The sequence below is a fragment of the Vipera ursinii genome (genome assembly GCF_947247035.1).
Source record: "Vipera ursinii genome assembly, chromosome: 4".
NCBI classification, from domain to species: Eukaryota; Metazoa; Chordata; class Lepidosauria; order Squamata; family Viperidae; genus Vipera; species Vipera ursinii.
In genome coordinates, this window is record NC_139514.1 from 15590561 (window position 1) to 15610781 (window position 20221).

The 20221-nt window shown below is 38.3% G+C and overlaps 1 protein-coding gene across 5 annotated transcripts in view; it reads left to right on the forward strand.

Annotated features, from left to right (window-relative positions):
• Positions 1-20221, forward strand: part of LOC310639665 (transcriptional coactivator YAP1-like) — a gene marked incomplete at its 5' end in the record, with an annotated part of 109037 nt that overhangs the window by 42194 nt on the left and 46622 nt on the right. The gene's annotated exons all lie outside the window — the stretch shown is intronic.

The following is a 20221-nucleotide window of genomic DNA, read 5'->3' on the forward strand; positions in this document are numbered from 1 at the left end:
ACTCAACCTCAGTGGCATTGATCATTGTGTTCCTTTGCGTTATCTGCAGAGCGTGGTAATTAGAGACATTATTCTGAGCGAAACCCTTTCAAAAGATTGGCAAGTTGCACTTGGAGAATTACATTTTCAGTAGCAGCTTTTCATTTTAGGACAGTATGCTCTTTGAGATCATGTAGCTCTCTCCCTTAGTTTGGGCAGGGTGGAGTTTGGTATGAAAGTGCTGAAGATTCCCATTTCTATTGGGAAAATTGGACTGTAAGTCCATAATTATACAGTTATAATTTTCAGAAACTTCTGAATTGCTTTAATGAATTTTTTAAATTTTGTATATTGTAAATTATTTAGAGTTGCTTTAGTATCATACTGATTTGTTAAATAAGTGAATGAAGTGAGTGATTGAGCGAGAATCAGTGAATCAGAAGATATGAGACAGCAACACAAGATGGTATAGACTAAGTCCCCAACCTGTGGGCCGTGGCCTACTACCAGGCTGTGGGCTGTTGGCCTCTGGGCCGTGTGAGTGGCTGGGCAATACATGCGCGTTTGCCCCCCATTCATGCTAGCGTCATGGCATTGCCCGGGCACTAGCATTTCCATGAACTCACCCCCCACTTGTGCTAGTGTTGCGGATGTCGTGATGGCACTAGTGATGCTGTGAGTGTTGTGTGGGTTCTAGCATCACTGCAAGTACACACTCCCCCCACCTGTAGCATCGCAGCATCGCACAGGCCCTATCATTGCTGCTTACGCGTACTACCCCTACTCATGCTAGCATCGTGGCATTGTACAGGTGCTATCGTCACCGCAAGTGCATACTTCCCCAACTCGCGCTAGCATCTTGCAGCATCACACGGGCACTAGCATGCTGGTGGCCTTGTTTGCGTTGCGTGCGCAATACGACCCACTCCTGCACGTGCGGGTAAAGGCACCTCCACCCCACTGCCCCGGGTCTCCAACCCAGACAGGTTGGGGACCCCTGGTATAGACAGTTATTGGGCAATTTGGAGAACCAAGGATTAAGGAGCCTTGGGGGAGCAGTGGGCTAATGCCTCCTTAAGTAACACCAGCTGCCTGCAATTAGTGCAAGTTTGAGTCCCACCAGGCTCAAGGTTGACTCAGCCTTCCATCCTTCCGAGGTAGGTAAAATGAGGACCCAGATTGTTGGGGGCAATAAGCTGACTTTAATAATGCCGCTGGGGGGGGGAAAGCCCTAATAAGCAGGCATATACATAGAATGAAGGCTATTGCTAAGCACATTGTGCTTTAGATTGTAAGCTGCCCTGAGTCTTCGGAGAAGGGCAGGATATAAATGGGATTTTTAAAAAAAGGAGAATAATTCTTGGGTAAGAATAAAAGATGACCCTTTGTTTCAAAGACATGGTTTAACATGGGTGCATTTATATGGCAGATGAATTACTATAAATCTAACATCGAGTCCCTTGGACTGCAAGGCGATCAAACCGGTCAGTCCTAGAGTAGATCAATCCTGACTGCTCTTTAGAAGGCCAGATCCTGAAGCTAAAACTCAAATACTTTGGCCACCTAATGAGAAGGAAGGACTCACTGGAGAAGAGCCTAATGCTGGGAAAGATCGAGGGCAATAGAAGAAGGGGACGACAGAGAATGAGGTGGCTGGATGGAGTCACTGAAGCAGTAGGCGTGAGCTTAAATGGACTCCAGATGATGGTAGAGGACAGGAAGGCCTGGAGGAATGTTGTCCATAGGGTCGCGATGGGTCGGACACGACTTCGCAGCTAACAACAACAACAAAATAAGAGTGATGAGAGGCTTCAAATTTAATTCAGACCATTTCTTGATAATGAAGAGTTGATATAGGAGGACGAGAAGGAAAGTAGAAAAGAAGAAAAAAAGATTTGAGAGTACAATGTCTACAGGAAAAATAAGTCTTACCAGGTGCAAGGAATCAGGAACCAATGTTGTTCAAATGAGTACAAGTTTATTCCATGCTATTCCTAAACAAGAATCTGAACTACTAACAGTCAAGACAAATTAGCGGTAGATAACAGTCATCGGAATTCAAGGAGGGCCTCAGTCTGGTCATCTCCTACCATCCTAGCTCTTACCATCCTCCTAGTATTAGTCTTGTGTATTGGAAGGTTAGTTATTCCTCCACAGAATGACTGGAAAAATGAATATTTTTTTAAAAAGGATCTAAAAGTCACTTAGAACATGTTCAGAATCAGTAATTTACAATGTATAGAAATATATGGCAAAAAGATGCTTGATGGAATGAAAAGGGTTCTTGATGGAATTACAAAATGAAAAAACTCTAGATGGAAAAACAGATCTAAGACTGTAATTATTTAAAAAAATGAGGATTCATTCCGCGAAATTTGCCAAGAATGTTGTCATAGAAAGCAAGGAATGGTTAAGATTGGTCAGCTGCTTCTTTGTGTTATTTCCGTTACATTTGACACCTTTCTTGCTATAATAGTTTTCACAGACCAGCCAGTACACTTAGCCAAGTGATAGCGTGGGCTAGCAGAGATAGATAATGTATAGTTCTGGTTTGCTTTTATTCTGCATATATTCCTAGAATTGCAGGAAGTTGTCCATAAAATGGTGCCCAGTTGACCTTGTTGTGTGCAAGGAAGCACTTTGGTAGATTAGTAATTATCTTCCTTAGAATAGGGGTATTTGTATTGTTTAAGTCCTATCATAGTGTTTCATTTGTGTGTCCTGGGCTGAAATAAACACATAGAAATATTTTTGGTAACTGCCTCACTGTTTCTTCCTTTCTTCAGGGGTTATTGGCAGACCTTATTCTGTTTCACCCCTTTGTGGATTACTGCCTTGTCGTGGCAAAGGGGCTTGCGTGATTCAATGAAGCTATGAGCTATGCCGTGCAGGGCCACCCAAGACGGACAGGTCATACATAGCAAAGAGTTCTGACAAAACGTGATCCACTGGAGAAGGAAATGGCAACCCACTCCAGTATCTGCCATGAAAACCCCATGGACATTGTCCATGGGGTCGCAATTCGCAACTAACAACAACAAAAATTCTCTTTCACTTTCCAGTTCTGAGACAAAATGACTGAGCCAAGCTCTTCCATAGTGAGCTTCATAGCTGATTGGTATCTTGAGGCTTGTTATCCCTAGTCCTAATTCAATTATATCCAATGCATATGTTGTGTCTTTGTAGGTTGTTATTGTATTCATTCCCTAGGCCAGGTGTAGGCAACCTCGGCTCCTTTATGACTCATGGACTTCAACTCCCAGAATTCCTGAGTCAGCTGACTCAGGAATTCTGGGAGTTGAAGTCTATGAGTCATAAAAGAGCCGAGGTTGCCTACCCCTGCCCTAGGCTCAACACTTTACTTTTTTAAAAAAAACTGTTCACTTGTAACATTTAGAAGACAAATGTAACCAGTATGAATTGTTGTACTGAACAGCCTTTTGAGAACATTTTCTGCTGGTTTAAACTGTTTGCATCAACTGCTAATATGGCTAGTTACAGATAAACTCTTCAGCCTGAACTAGAAACAATTTTGGGCTGTAAGAAAGTTTAGTGGAACAAATAAACAATATAGGCCTGTTCAATTAATTGTACTTGGTGATAGGTCACACAGTTGTATAGGACATGCTTTACTTGCAGAAGAATCGGGGCATTGGCACCTCCAGTTAATAAGATTAGGTAATAGGTAATGGGAAATAGCTTTACTTAAGTCCTGGGTAAAGAATAACGGAGCAGATAAAATGCTTCATAATATACATCCATTATATCCATTATATCTAAATAATAGGTCAAACCCAAACAATACTGCGATTATTAAAAATCCATGATTCTAGAGACAACACAGTTACCGGTAAGTGGATTTGAAGGCCAGCTTAGACAAAAGATATTTCTGAATGAATTATTTTATTTATTTTATTTTATTTTCATTCCATTTATATCACGCCCTTCTCCGAAGATTCAGGGCGGCTTACAAGCTTAGCAGTAGCTTTCATTCTATGTATATGCCTGCTTATTAGGGCTTTCATACACCCCCCCAAGCAGCATTATTACAAAGTCAGCTTAATTGCCCCCAACAATTATGAACAAAATAAAAAGAAATTCTCTTGATAATTTGAGGTGGAGATGCAATTCAGTCTTAGGAGTTTGCTGTATCTATTACCTATGCTTTATCCATGTTTCTTGTATGCAGTTTTGTTGGTGGATTCCTGAACATCTTATGACAAAAAGTTTAAAATTTCTGAATTATCTAGACTATAGACTCTTGTGTTAAAATACATTCTTGGGAAGATCCAGAACAGTGTTTGGAACACCAATCATAATATAAGTAGTCATACTGTATTGTTCACTGCTTACAAACATATACAACTCCAAGTCCAAAAGCTAATTTATTCTGATAGACTTTATTCCATTGGAGAGAAAAATATGTGTTTTTATATGTGGAGTGTCAATATTTTGTACTACATAAATAGAAAGCACAAAGAAAGTTGACTTTTGCTGTGTGATATTTCTGTTAAGATTTTTGACTATGTAACCTCAAATTAATATCACCTTTTACTAGCCGGAGAGCCTGACCTTCTTCATGATGATCTGTAGAAGGGTGGCTCTTAAGGATTTCCATCCTTACATCCATTACTGCAACAATTACATCTGTCTACCTTTGTATTGGTCATCCTCTTCTCTTTCTTTCCATCTTTCCCATCTTATGGGCTTCTCAGAGGAGCTGTGGTCTGCATAATGTGACTAAAATACATTAATTTAAACCTACCGTATTTTCCGGCGTATAAGATGACTGGGCGTATAAGACGACCCCCTACATTTCCTGTTAAATTATAGGGTTTGGGCTATACTCGCCGTATAAGACTACCTCTCTTCCAACGCACACCAAATAAAAATTAAAAAACATCAGATTTGATTTTAATATGGTAATTTTAATTCAAATGCTTATGACATGCAGGTACTTAGTAGGAAAACTGTCACTTATAAACGTAAGGCTGTCATCAAACATGTAAACATAAAACAGTGCAAGTGGATTAAACTTTAAACTTTTCCCTAATTCACTCTAAAGCTTTCCCTGCGCAGAGCCTTAAGTAACACCACCTGCCTGCAATTAGTGCAGGTTCGCATCCCACCAGGCTCAAGGTTGACTCAGCCTTCCATCCTTCCGAGGTAGGTAAAATGAGGACCCAGATTGTTGGGGGCAATAAGCTGACTTTGTAATAATGCTGCTTGGGGGGGGGGGCGAAAGCCCTAATAAGCAGGCATATACATAGAATGAAGGCTATTGCTAAGCACATTGATTTGTGCTTTAAATTGTAAGCCACCCTGCGTCTTCGGAGAAGGGCGGGATATAAATGGGATTAAAAAAAAAAGACCAAATGGGAGATCCACTCCAGGTTTTCCAGCCAGCCCTGTCCCTAAAGTTTCAGCACTTGGCATATAAGACAACCCCTGACTTTTGAGAAGATTTTCATGGGTTAAAAAGTCGTCTTATACGCCGGAAAATACGGTAGTCATTTGGGCCTTGTGAGAGAATTGAGAAATGATTTGTTCTATGATCTCTTTGTTTTCTTGGCTGTCTGTGGTATTATCAGAAGTCTTTCTTAACATCAAAGTTCAAAGATACCAGTACTCTTTTTATCTTGATTCTTTAAAGTCCAGATTTCACTTCCCTACAGTGTCACAGGAAAAACAATACATGGTTGCGATCTATGTAGACATGTTATGGCATCCAAACATCTTTTCCAATGCTTTCTTTGCTACCCTACCAAGCATTAGTCTGCAGCAGATTTCTTGACTATCAGTTTCTTTAATGTTGATAGTTGATCCTAAAAGGCAAAAGCTATCAATCACTTCAGTGTCTTCATTGTCTAGCTGCAGGACTCATTGTCATTAATATAGCGTGTTTTTATATTTAATCTTAATCTCACTTTTTCACTGTGCCCCTTGACTTCCATTACTAGAATTTCTAAATACTTTGCATATTCAGCTATCAGAGTGGTAGCACTGATAATAACATACGGTACTGATTTCTGCCTCCCGTTTTAATATTGCACTTATCATCTTCAAAGCCTCCCTCCTCTGTATATCTAACATATAGACTAAATAAATAAAAGGAGGGTATGCAGTTTTGTTTCGCACCTTTGCCAATCTGAAGCCACAAGTTTCACTGTGTTCCATCCAGACTGTGGCTTCCTGTTTTCTTTATAGGACAATGAGATTTTATGGAATTGCTACTTTACTAAGAACATTTCACATTTGGACATGGTCATGACAATCAAAGGCCCTTCTATAATCGGCGAAGCTTTTTTAAAATTCCTTTTTGGCATTCTTTGGCCTTCTCTGTTATCCACTCTGCACCAGTAAAGTTTTTTTTTCTTGTGGTTCAGATTTTTCTAATATAAAATCAAATATCTATCATTTCTCCTCCTATGTAGGGCTACACTGTGCATTGGATTATCCCAAACATAACTTTATTGATATAGGAAATTAAGAATATTTGTGATACTTCTCACATTATGATAATTGTCCTTTCTGTGATAATGATCTCTTCCAATCTGTTGGGGGCAGATTGGGTCATTTCCCAGTTTTCCTTGCATAGTTTGGTTAGAACCTTTACTGATTCTTTTTCTGGTGCTTGCCATATTTCTATAGATTCAATCAATTAACGTTAATTTTAGTTAATATTATCTTTAATTCAATTTTAGTGTTACTATTTACTGTTTCAAATGTTTTACCTTGTTTTAATTGATAGTAGGAGAGAGAGTAAAACTCAAATACTTTGGCCACCTAATGAGAAGGAAGGACTCACTGGAGAAGAGCCTAATGCTGGGAAAGATTGAGGGCAAGAGAAGAAGGGGACGACAGAGAATGAGGTGGCTGGATGGAGTCACTGAAGCAGTAGGTGTGAGCCTACATGGACTCCAAAAGATGGTAGAGGACAGGAAGGCCTGGAGGAACGTTGTCCATAGGGTCGCGATGGGTCAGACACAACTTCGCAGCTAACAACAACAAAGGAGAGAGAGAGAGAGAGATTTCTGTAGCCTTCCCACTTGGTTAGGATGAGATTGCTTAGATATCTTGGGTAGTGACACTACAGAATTTTAGTGTACTGTTTCCATCCTTCTTTGATCTTTTTTTGAATCAGTTACCGTGTGTCCCTTGGGATCTTTAACTTCTTCTGAGTTGGAACCTCTTTTGGCAGATATCTTTTATTCCTTGTCTGTTTCCATTTTTAGCATGTTTTTAGATGTAGTAGTGCAGCTCGTTGCCTTTTCTTCCAGCTGTCTGAAACAGCAAATTTCAGAGATTTGTTTCCTGAGGTCTTTGTCTTCCTCAGCTCTGTTTTTTTTTTCTTCCTGGAAATTTGTTTCCTTAATTTCTATCCCATATTTATTAGTTTTATATCCTGAAATCCTCTTTGATTTGTACTATTTCTTTTTCTGTGGCAGCCTCTTTTTACATTCATCAGAAGTTTCATCTGGCCTAGAGTGCAGAAAGTAGCATGTGCAATATCAAAGACACAATGATACATCCATGTAATACTGTTACATGAGCTGCACTGGCTCCTAGTAGGCTTTCAGCTGCCATATAAGTTTGTCACAATTAAATTCCTGCATGGCATGAGATCAGATTACTTGCAGAACTGCCAATCCCGAAGGGTTTCTTCCTGTACTATTAATTAGATCTGGTCCCAGAAGGCAACTGGACTTTCTTTGTTTTCGCTTGACGACGTTTTGCTTTTCGTTTGAAGAACTGAAGAAGCTTCTTGGATGAGAAACAAAACGTCTTCAAGGAAAAATAAAGAAAGTCCAGTTGTCTTTTGAAAACGCACTTTTAGAACATCCATTAATAATAATTAATAATAATAATTTTATTTGTATACCGCCCTTTTCCCGAAGGACTCAGGGCGGTGAACAGGGCAAACATATAAAAGTACAAAAATACAAAAGTTAAAAAAGAATTAAACACAATGCCCAAGCTAAAACAATAAATAAATATATTAGAAACAACAATAAAATCCCAACCCATCCCCCATCAGGCCAGGCCGGCTTGTTCGAACAAATAAGTCTTCAGATCGCGTCGGAAGGAGCGAAGGTCGGGCGCCATCCGGAGCTCAACCGGCAACCGATTCCATAAATCCGGGGCACCCACAGAGAAGGACCTCCCCCTGGGGGCCACCAGACGACATTCTCTGACCGGTGGCACCCTGAGGATGACTAAGAATCTCCATAGATATTAGCCAATTGCCTTCAACTCCAATTCAAGAGATAAACAGTTGTGGCCCAAGGAAATGGTGGGGTTACACTCAGTGCATCTGTTTCTGATACTCTTTGTGAGGCCCATCCCAGGTAGGTTTGCCATCAGTACATGGTTCTGTTTTCTTTGACTTATGGATGTTATTGGAGATGAAGCAAGATCACTACTTCTAAAGAGAATCAAAAACTTTATTTTCTTAGGCCTTTGGTATTGTTTTGTCTTTCTCACCACCACCATCATCATTCTCATCTGGTTGTTAGTGAGGTTTTTTTTTACTGTAACTTGCAAACTGCTGGTAAGGAGATAAATTAATACACTACTTAGCTGCATAATTGCTATGAAAATGAGTTGTGCATTAAAGAACCATTTACTTGATTCTTTGCGTAGCCATGTCTATATTTCTTAGCACAAAAGATAGGAATAATAAAGGATTGCTTTACAAAGGGGTTATAAGGATTAAGTCATGTAAATATACTTTATATCTATTGTAGCTATTGTAAATTTTTACTGGGAAATTATTTTAGGTTGGAATGAGCAGCTTTGGCGTACTATTTACAACACACAAGTATTTACAACTGTGTCTGTTCACCATTATTACAAACATATATTAGGATTATTTTGTGTGAATTGTTTCTTTGAGATTTGTTGGGCTGAAAACTATGTGGGGATTATTTTAAAAAAATCAAGAGACTATAAAAATGGGGAAACTTCAGAGTGTCTTTTCCATGCAGTATGTTCCAGGATCAATGCCTGGCATTCTTTGATAAGACGAACTTCCACCTGAATCCTTATAAAACTTAAGAGTCCACTCAAACACTACCTGATTTTAATGCAAAATAGTCTGAGAAATCAGATCTGTTTTTTTATTTAAATGTTATTTAACTTTGCAGTTAATGTTTTTAATTTGGCTTTAGTATATATGTTTGATCAGACACATTATTAGACTTTTTGTTCAAGACAGTTACCTCCTTTTAAACAATACTAATTTTTGCATGAAACAAAGAAAGCAAGGCTTTTTACAGATTTTTTTTTTAAAATTGTGGTCCTTCTAGTGAAATTAGATTTTATTATGACTAGATTTTTATTATTGCTACTGAAAACAGTGTTCTCCACCCTTGAGAGAGGTGAGTTTGGTTTTTATCCTTCCCTCTCCCTCTGTCCTTTGTTTTTTCCTGATATCTACTTCAAAGAATCATGTTTCAGTAAGAACAATCAAGAGGCTGAGACTGGAAAGTACACACAAGTCTGGCAAACTCATCTGCATGAGCATTTGTTCCCAAGCAGACATCCAAAGTAAATGATTGAAAGAGCTGCTAGCTATGGGGATGTGTCTTGAAGGGAGGTGGAGTTGGGGGTGTAGAAACAAACCAGGTTGTTAGGAAGAAAAATAAAGACTGTACTTTTTTTTAATCTCTCCCTGCTGGATCACATGCTGTTATGGAGGAATAAGCTGTTTTTTTTCTTTTTCTGCTTTTGCTTGGGGGCTTCTGTGCTTTGAGAATCTGAAATAACTGTAAAACTAAGGCTTAAAGAAGAACACACACAAGTCTGTATAAACTATAAGCGATTTCTGGTTTGCTTTGAAATAAGAGCGAGATAATTTAAACAAGTGATTAGTTTTATAAGCTTTCTTTTTTGGAAATGTTTATTAGTATGTGTGTATCTTGTGCAAGATACTGAATTCTCATTTTGTAAACTCTTTTTCCTTGTATAAGCTGTAAAATTAATATCTTTTTGTTAATGGTATCAGGTTTTTACAGCTTGAAGGAATTAACTAAAACAGTAGATCTTTTTTTTTCCATTCTCCCCCATCACCACTCCCCAAAATTTCCAATTGTGGTTCCATTGGCAGCATCAATTTTGCATCTATATAGGGCTCTGCTACCAATTCATTACCATTGCTAAATGACAGTGATGCTTAAAAGTTTGTGCACCCTTTTAAATTTAAATTTTAAATTTTTGATGCTTCCAAACCAGACTGTGATGCAGTATGACAGGATGCTCTTGATCATCCCTCTGTAGAAAGTGGTAAGGACAGGGGAAGGAAGATGTGCTTTTCTCATGCGATGCAGAAAAAGCAGGCACTAGGTTGGTTCTCTCTGTATTTAGTTTCCATCCATTGCTTCTTGTCCTGCCTTCTCTGTGCCTTGGAAAAAAGGTTGGCTTCCTCTTCTTTGTGGCAGCCCATCAAATATTGGAACACTGCTATCATGTTACCTCTAGTTCTTCTTTTCACTACACTAAAGGTAAAGGTAAAGGTTCCCCCGCACATGCGTGCTAGTCGTTTCCAACTCTAGGGGCCGGTGCTCATCTCCGTTTCAAAGCCAAAGAGCCACGCTTGTCCGAGGACATCTCCGTGGTCATGTGGCCAGCATGACTAGACGCCAAAGGCGCACGGAAAGCTGTTACCTTCCCACCGTAGTGGTCCCTATTCTTCTACTTGCATTTTTACGTGCTTTTGAATTGCTAGATTGGCAGAAGCTGGGACGAGTAACAGGCGCTCACTCTGTTACGTGGCACTCGGGATTCAACCCACCAAACTGCCGACCTTCTGATCGACAAGCTCAGCGTCCTAACCCACTGAGCCACCGCTGAGCCACTGAGCCACTAGACATACCCAATTCCTTCAAACATTCTTCATATGTTTTAGCCTTCAGCCGCTCCCCAAAAAAATTTTTTGTCACTCAGAATCTCAACATCCTTTTTATATTGTGACCAAAACTGGATGCAGTATTCCTAGTATAATCTTACCAAGGCATTATAAAGTGGTAGTATTACTTCTCGTGATCTTGATTCTATCCCTTTGTCAATACAGCCTAAAATTGTGTTGGCTTTTTTGGCAGTGGCAGTACCTTGCTGGCTCATATTTAAGTGATTGTCTTCTAGGACTCCAAGATCCTTTTATGTGGACAAGCCAGAAGGCTATTGGAGGAATGTTCAATTATTTTGTGGACAAAATGAGACCAAAATAATTTTTTTAGCTTGAATAAAAAGTGTTAATGTTTGGCGAAAGATAACTACTGCATTCCAGCATAAGAACTTTATGCCACCTGGGAAACATGGCACTACCATGGTTTGTGCTTGCTTTGCTGCCTCTGGACTAGGATGGCTTATTACCGGTATTAATGGAACAGTGAATTCTGAATTGCATCAACAAATTCTGCAGGAAAATGTCAGGGTATCTTCTGTGAACTGAAGCTTAAGAGATCATGCAGTAGTAGGACAGTGTCCCAAAGAATGGTTGAAGAAGAAAGTTAATATTTTGGAATGAAATTGTCACCCATCTCAAAGTTCAGGTGGCTAGTTTTTCTTGGCAAGATTTCAGAAATGGTTTTTACATTGTCTACTTCCTAGGACTGAGAGGAAGTAACTGGCCCAAGATCACCTAGCTGGCTTCATGTCTAACTTTGGACTAGAACTCACAATCTCCCAGCTTCTAGTCTGATACCTTAAACACTATACCAAACTCGCTTTTTGATTTTTAAAAAATTGGGTTTTCTTTATATAAATTTAGGACGTGAGGAGAACAGGTCATATTTAAGAAACATTGAAAATTCAAAAGCAGTCACCAGGTTTTAAGCACCATAGTAATATGACATGGTAGCAGGAGTGTATAATTATACTTTTTCTTTTTCTTTTTTTCTTTTTTCTTTCTTTTTTTTGCAAAATTGTGCAGATACAGCACTGTTTCATGGTGGATACCTATATGAGATTTTCATGCTACATTCCAAGTCATTCCTAACTGTTACAAATGATTCTTCAGCTGTAGCAAGCACAAAAAAGTAGTACTTTTTATGATGTTCCCAAATTATTTAGACTTGATCTATTTTGTTCAAGTTGAATTCTGGAGGCAGTTTAGTTATTAAATTGATCATAGCTTTATTCACTTTTGATCAACGATCATCTGCAACTATAACTGAAACAGTGCAACAGTAGTTCACTGCTTGTTCCTGTGAATTCTTTTAAAGAGTGTGCCAAAAATTCATATATAAATATTTGGGTATTTCTGTTCTATTGGAGAGAGAGTTGGAAAGAAACCAATTCATGAAAGTAATGTTTCTTGGAATGAAAGTGCAAGATAGGCCCCAATCTTAGTTTTGATGAAGACTTTTTCATGAAAAAGGTAATCAATGTTTAAAATACATAGGCGGTTTTTCTTTTTAATTCATTCATTTAAAAATAGGGCCTACTTTATGCCTGAATAGAAAAAAATACCCCTATATTTAAATAGAATAGAAAATTAAAAGAACCTGCTTGGAAACAACACAGAATAAAGCATTTTAATTTCTCATTTGTTGAGGTTGGACAAGCTGTACAGAAATAAAGTGCATTACTGGTTCTGTTTGAAAAGAGACATTTTTGTATCTTTGAATCATGCAGCACCAAGATGATTTGGTATGTATACTATATGAGGCATGTATCATTTCTATTTGGAATTTAGTCTTACATATCATTCCATCATGGTTTTGATCCAAGGTATGATTTTAAAAATACATGCAGCAGCCTTATTTAACATAAGCATAAGTGTAAATCTGGTTGATACGTGAGTAGGAAACTTCCTGTACAATCCATCTATCTTGTCTTAAACTCTATCTTAGAAGGAAGTTAGCATAAAGAACAACTATGTAATTAAATACAGTAAAGAACAAACAAATTGCAATTAGCTATTTCCCTTTTTATATTGCAAACAGCAATTATCTCTCCATTCAAAATCAATTTATGTTGTCCATCACTTGCCCTCCCCTTTATAGAAATTATGCTGCAATTTTCTAATTACAGCACTTAATTTATTTAAGATGTGGGATAAAATTAATTTTAGAATTCCAATTTTATTTGAACATACTAATAATGCAAGTTATTGTTTACTTCTGCAACTTCGGACCATCTTTGTTGATAAATAAGTACTGCCAGATGCACAGCTTTTGTTTTTGAGAGCTATTTCCTGTTTTTCCATAACACGCTCATTTTGCATATTTCTCTTATGCTGATGTGAGATAGTTGGCTATTGCACAGATGGAAGCTTTGTGAGAATTTGTATTTGGGATCATAGTATGACAGGAAGAGCAAGACATAAAGCTTGTTAGCAAATCTCTTCCTGTTATGACTGCTTACATAACCTAACCTAATTTTAATTTCATTGTTGAGACTTGCAAATGAAGCTATAAGTTTAGTATCTTAAATGAAATTCATCAAATGATTATTGAACTTTTATTCCTATTTTGGCACACAGAGCACAGTGCATGTTAATTTGTGTCTCTTTTGAAGATTCATTGACCTTTATTAGGAAATTAGTGTTTTAAAAAGTCTGGAGGTATTCACCAGGTGTATGACGAATTGAACAAAGACATATATACTACTTTCAAATGCTTCCTGCTGGCCAGCTGTTGGTTGACATTGCAGTGAACTATGAAGTGCAGTTTTGGGTTCATCCTACAAGGTAAAAAGCAGGCTTTAATTATCAACAGATGATTTTTCAGAACTGTGCCTTCAAGAGAAGTGCTTCTCTTTAGGTGAATTTAGGTTTATTTTCTAAAGCAACCAAAATTGAATGATTTGATTTTATATTTTCATCAACTGAATCGCACATTCTAACAATACTTGCTTAATCATACCTTTGATGAGGAAATAGTTACTTATTATCCCTGCTGTCGTTAGCTTTCTCTGCAGGAAACTGTTCTTCCAAAGAGTTTGTCAACAACTTCCTTTTTTCTTTTGCATCTGGCATATAGCTTCCTAAATGAATTTCTAGGCTGTCTTCAGTTGATGTCTGGGTTCCCTTAAAGATGTTGCTACAGCTCTAAGTAAGTACTAATAGAGCAACAAATTGTTCTGCCTTTAGTGAATCAGTGTTGGATTGAATATAAGGCATTCAAGTAGTCTCTTTAAAAAAGTAATCTATTAAATAGAACAATTTCATAAATAGGCAAAGTCATAGCTCTGTGTCTGGAAAGGGCAGTGAGTGGGCGATATATATATATATTTCCATATTTGGTTCTGGATGGGGTTAGGATTAAATTTACAACAGTCTGAATTTCTGAGATTTGCAACATGGGGTTCTCTTGGGTTCTGAGCTCCTGCAAAAGAACAAACGGTAGCTGTGACTAGGAGAGAATTTGCAGTTACATCTTGCGTGGCATTTTTTATTCTTCCTAGATTGGGAAGCCCTAGTTAGTGTTACCAATGCATTGGTGATTTCTTGTTTGAATGTTGCAGTGTGCTGTACATACAAGTGCCCTTAAAGAAAGTTTCAGTTGGTCTTGAATTCAGTAGCTTGTGTAGCCTCTAGGTATTCTTACACAAGACCTCTAGTTCAGGAACTGCACTGGTTACTACTTAATTTCTGGGTGCAATTCAGAGTTCTGGTTTTAAAGCCCTCCATGGCTTAAAATTTGGGAATTGCCTACTCCTACTTCCACTGGCTTCTGATTGTGGAGTAAGATTTGGAAGAGTAGTCTCTTAATTCTCCTCCCTAGGGAATTTCATTATTAAGAACCAAAGGGACAAGACTTCTCAGTCTCAGCTCTACATTCTTTGGAGGATCATGCCCTTCCCTTGTTGATCTTTTTTTTAAAGAAAGCCTTTAAAATCTGTTTCAAGAGAGCCTTGTGTAGAGTAGTACAGAGATACGGTAATCTTCAAGAAGGAATGTAAGAACAGATACGCAAACATCAGCACATCCCTGAGAAAGAGGGAGGTAGAGAGAAACTCAAAATTTCCCTGCTTTAATTCTTGATGCAAGAAGAGCAGAGAAAAATTCTGTGAGGCTGCCAAGATGATTGTCAGCCATTCCAGGTAGGCCATGTTGGGATTCGGATACCACAAGAAGTACTAGAAGTCTTCTTTATTGTTGTAGGATTCAATACAGTTAGAGTATCCTGAAAACCTGAAACATTGGGAGTGGATTAAGTAAGTTAAGTAAGTTGTTAAGTAAGTTGTGCCCAATTTTATAATAAATTTTGCCATGGTATGATGATGATGATGATGACTTGGACTTCAGTAAGGCATTTGATAAAGTAGAAAACAACCTACTACTTGATAAGATAGAAAAATGTGGGTTAGATAGCATCACCACCAGATGGATTCGTAGCTGGCTGACAGGCCGTACTCAGCGTGTGGTCCTCAATGGAACTGCATCTACATGGAAGGAAGTGTGTAGTGGGGTGCCCCAGGGCTCTGTTCTGGGCCCTGTGCTCTTCAATATCTTCATTAACGATTTGGATGAGGGGATAAATGGGGAACTCATCAAATTTGCAGATGACACCAAGCTGGCAGGAATAGCCAATACTCCAGAAGATAGGCTTAAAAGACAGGAGGATCTGGACAGACTCAAACACTGGGCACTATCTAACAAAATGAAATTCAATGGTGAAAAAAGTAAGGTTCTACATTTAGGTAGGAAAAATCAGATGCACAGGTATAGTATAGGTGGTACCTTGCTCAATAGTAGTAACTGTGAGAGGGATCTCGGAGTCCTAGTAGACAATCACTTCAATATGAGCCAGCAGTGTGCTGCAGCTGCCAAAAAAGCCAACACAGTGCTAGGCTGCATTAACAGAGGGATAGAATCAAGATCAAGTGAAGTACTAATACCACTTTACAATGCTTTAATAAGGCCACACCTGGAATACTCCATCCAGTTTTGGTCACCACGATGTAAAAAAGATGTCGAGACTCTAGAAAGAGTACAGAGAAGAGCAACAAAGATGATTGGGGGACTGGAGGCTAAAACATATAGGGAACGGATGCTGGAATTGGGTATGTGTAGTTTAACGAAGAGAAGAGTGAGGGGTGACATGATAGCAGTGTTCCAATATCTAAGGGGCTGCCACAAAGAAGAGGGAGTCAAGCTATTCTCCAAAGCACCTGAAAGCAGGACAAGAAGCAATGGATGAAAACTAATTAAGGAGAGAAGCAACCTAGAACTAAGGAGAAACTTCCTGACAGTTAGAACAATTAACCAGTGGAACAACCTGCTTCCAGAAGCGGTGAATGCTCCAACACTGGAGGTTTTTAAGAAGAGACTGGACAGCCATTTGCCTGAAATGGTATAGGGTTTCCTGCCTGAGCAGGGGGTTGGACTAGATGACCTCCAAGGTCCCTTCCAACTTATGATGATGATGATGATATAATAATAATAAACCATCATAAATACGTGCCGGTTGGCAAGTATCCAAATTTTGATTGTGTATGCATGGGAATTCTGGGGCTGTCATAAGCGCAGGGACTGGTCATGTCACTTTTTTTCAGTGCCATAACTTTAAAACAGTCGCTAAATGAATTGCTTAACTCTAGGACTCCTTGTATGTGTTTTCCGTTTGTCATTTCTTGGGTGTGAAAGTTGATTCTAAAAGTTAATTACAATTGATTTTTGTAATCAGCTTTCTTATTTGTGTGATTTATTGTTTGGAACTTTAGTGCAGGTAAACTGTTCAGTCTTTTCTGTGTGTAGTTACATGTAAATCCTAGCAAATAGATTATTTCTACGTGTGTATATATACATATTATTAAGTAATAATATAAATATGGCACATTATAGAATGCCTCTGCTTACAGTGAAATCTCATTGTAATGCATTAATTGGGGGTAGGGGTTATGCAGTATCTAATAAATCAGAGTATATCATTAAGATACAAAATAACAGGTTTAGTATGTGGTCTGTTACATATAAACTCTCTGGCATTGAAATTTGAAGAATTATGGTGTCATCGTAAAGTGTGTTGCAAATCTTTTTTAATCAGCACAGAAACTGAGGTAAAGGAAGTGTGATCAGACAAAACAGCCTTATTTCCACCCAAGTGAGATGTTAATCTCTTTAAAGGTTTTGTCTGACAATTGCAAAATACGTTTGTGTAGATATGACATTCATTTTGTTTTAGCTAGTATGCAGCGATCTCCGATTATCAGCAGGCATAGTTTAGCAATTCACTAATCATAAGCTTGTGCCTTTCTTCAGTAGTTATCAGGCGAAGTTCAACCACGGATGACTTCCTGGACACATCTTTGCTTTTGGGCAGTATAACAGAAGTGATTTGCTAGGATCTTTTTCTGAAGGGTATGGGGGAGGAGAGAAATTTTATTTTATTTTATTTTATTATATTGAATTTATATACCGCCCTTTCCCGTAGGACTCAGGGCGGTTTACAGGGCATAAAAAACATCAATGCAAACATTAAGAACAATTAAAAAGATTAAACTAAATCCCTGAAAAATATAAAACCCTAGTTAAAACCCCAATTAAAACTCAATCTTTGAAATAAATCCTGCCACTCATTGACTCTTTCTACATGTTTCTCCTATCATCTTCAATTTGTGTGTTGAGCAAATGTTCTGTAGATGAGCGGATACTTGCTATGCTACACTTTCTATATCTTGCCCTCAATTGTATAGATGTGATGCAAAATATTTTGTTGTTTGGCTTGCTACCAAACTTCTTGGTTAGAAAATGATACAGGAATGAATAAACGTTGGCTTTTGAAGTGCTACTGAATTAGAGTTTTCACCAGTCCTAGCAGATGCAGCCAGTAGTAAGGAAATTGAAAGTTACAGTAGATTATGGTGAATGATACTAGATGTGACTGCCCACTTCCAGTGTTGTTCTACATATCTGTTTAAATAGGTTGTCCTCGGATACATGCGAGGCAAAAGGTTTTGCTATAATCTCTTCTCTTAAATGTGCTGTGATAGTGTTGAAATAATGGAAAATATTTATTAAATGTAAATTAAGTACAGTTTTCCAAAATTATTTTTCTATCTGTAGTAAGGAGCATTTACCTATTTATGTAAGTTTTCTGGTCAGTGAGAGTAGAGTATTGGTCAGCGAGGGCAGCTCAATGAGTAGCCAGTGGCATAAAGATTAACATGCTAAATAACATACTACCTTAAAAATGGGAGTTACTTTGCTGTGTAACTACCTAGCAGAGAACAGAGCAAAGAAAGAAATCTGAATAAATATCTTCTGGATTCTTTAGGTTGTATGAGGGCTAGGGCTTATATTAGCTCCCCCCTCCAAAAAAAAAAAAAATCAAGCAAGAGCTTATTTTCAGGGTAGGTCTTATTCTTGGGAAAACATGGTAGCAGTTATTCTGATAGTTGTGCACTTATCTGGATATAAAGTTTGACCTGTGGAAAGAAATCTGCAATAGCAATTTTTGACTGGAAAGAACTTCTATATACATATTTAAAGAATGAATCATAATGCAGAAGGCATATAAAATACTAATATAGGATGCCTTATTGTGGACTCTAGCATACGTGATTATTTTCTATATTGCTTGGGTTCTGTATGGTCTTACAGTGAAATTGATGTGCAATGTCTCTATTATGTACAATCTCCTGAAATTTCAAACATCTTGAGTTTTTTGTTAACAAAAGCTTTCAGCTTAGTAACTGTTTTTAGGAAATTCTGACTTGTAAATTGCAGGGGTACAGAATCAGTGAGCCACAGATACTTTCTTCTGGGTTCCCCCACCCCACCCCAAACCCTCTAACTGGATTTAGATTAACAATCAATAGTACGAAGGATTGGATTTCAGTCATAAGGTTTATCACTTTGACTTTAGTTGCAGTTTCCCCCTTCCTTTGAAAAGAGATTAGGCTTCTGTCTACATCACCAAGATGGTTGTTTGGGGAAAACACGAGGAGGAAGGTGTGCTGGGTATGTTTGCGTTATTTGTAAAAATAGTACAGGTGGGATACAAATAAATAAAAATAAATATATGTTCTAATGTTCTAGGTCCCTGAGAGACCATTCTCATAAAAAAGCATGTGCTTTTGAAATAGTAGTGGATGGGCTTTGTACCCAACACGTAAGAGTGCATGTACCTTTTATCTCACCCCTAGCAGTAATGCCAACAGTATTGTTGCCTACATAAAAAAAATGATGTACCTTATTTTTTTTGACCTTTCAACTATGGTGCTGGAGAAGACTCCTGTTAGTCCCTTGGACTGCAAGACCATCAAACAAGTCAATCCTAGAAGAGATCAACCCTGATTGCTCTTTAGAAGGCCAGATCCTGAAGTTGAAACTCAAATACTTTGGCCACCTAATGAGAAGGAAGGACTCACTGGAGAAGAGCCTAATGCTGGGAAAGGTTGAGAGCAAGAGAAGAATGGGCTGACAGAGAACGAAGTGGCTGGATGGAGTCACTGAAGCAGTAGGCGAGAGCCTAAATGGACTCCAGAAGATGGTAAAGGACAGGAAGGCCTGGAGGAACATTGTTCATGGGGTCGCGATGGGTTGGACACGACTTCACAACTAACAACAAAAAATTTTTTGACAGTGAAAGACTCAGAAGAAGCAACAGGCAGTGGCCTCTCCCATGTTATTTTTTATGTGGATAACAAGCTTAATGGCCTCGTTTCTTAAGGCTGTGAGAGCAATAGTTTTTAAGTGGCATATTTTCTTCCTATCTCAAGAATGGAAAAAAGCACATTATCTTGGGGGTGTGTATAAGCCTTAGAAACAGTTCAAATATTTTCATTCAACATTGTTCACTTGTGTGCCAGAATAAAAGGACACAGAAGGTAACCATTATAAATCCTCATAAATCTTAGACCATCCAGAAACCTGAAACCAACTGCTTAATTTTGTTAACCCCTTTGAAAAATCCCTACTTCTGTGCTTCCTACTAAAGCGCAAAGCTAATTGCAAATCTGATACCAGAAGTATTCTGAGGCAAAGTCTGTGCATTCCAAGTGACTCTCTATACAAAGCCCCCACTCCCATTTATTTCAAGGAGATATAGCAATGTAAAATGAAAGTCAACACAGCAAGGAAAACTGCTATTTTGGCAGGCCCACTTTCTTGAAGGTGGTTTTAATGGGTTGAAGTTTCTTTATTCTCTACTAGAAAAGAATCCCTATTCCAATCCATCCGCAGAAATTCTGTTAGTTTTGCTAGTTTTGCTTATGTGTCTGGGGAAATGTATCAAGGAATATGTGTAAATGTGCCACCTAAAGTTACCTTATAAGGGAGATGGGCGGCATA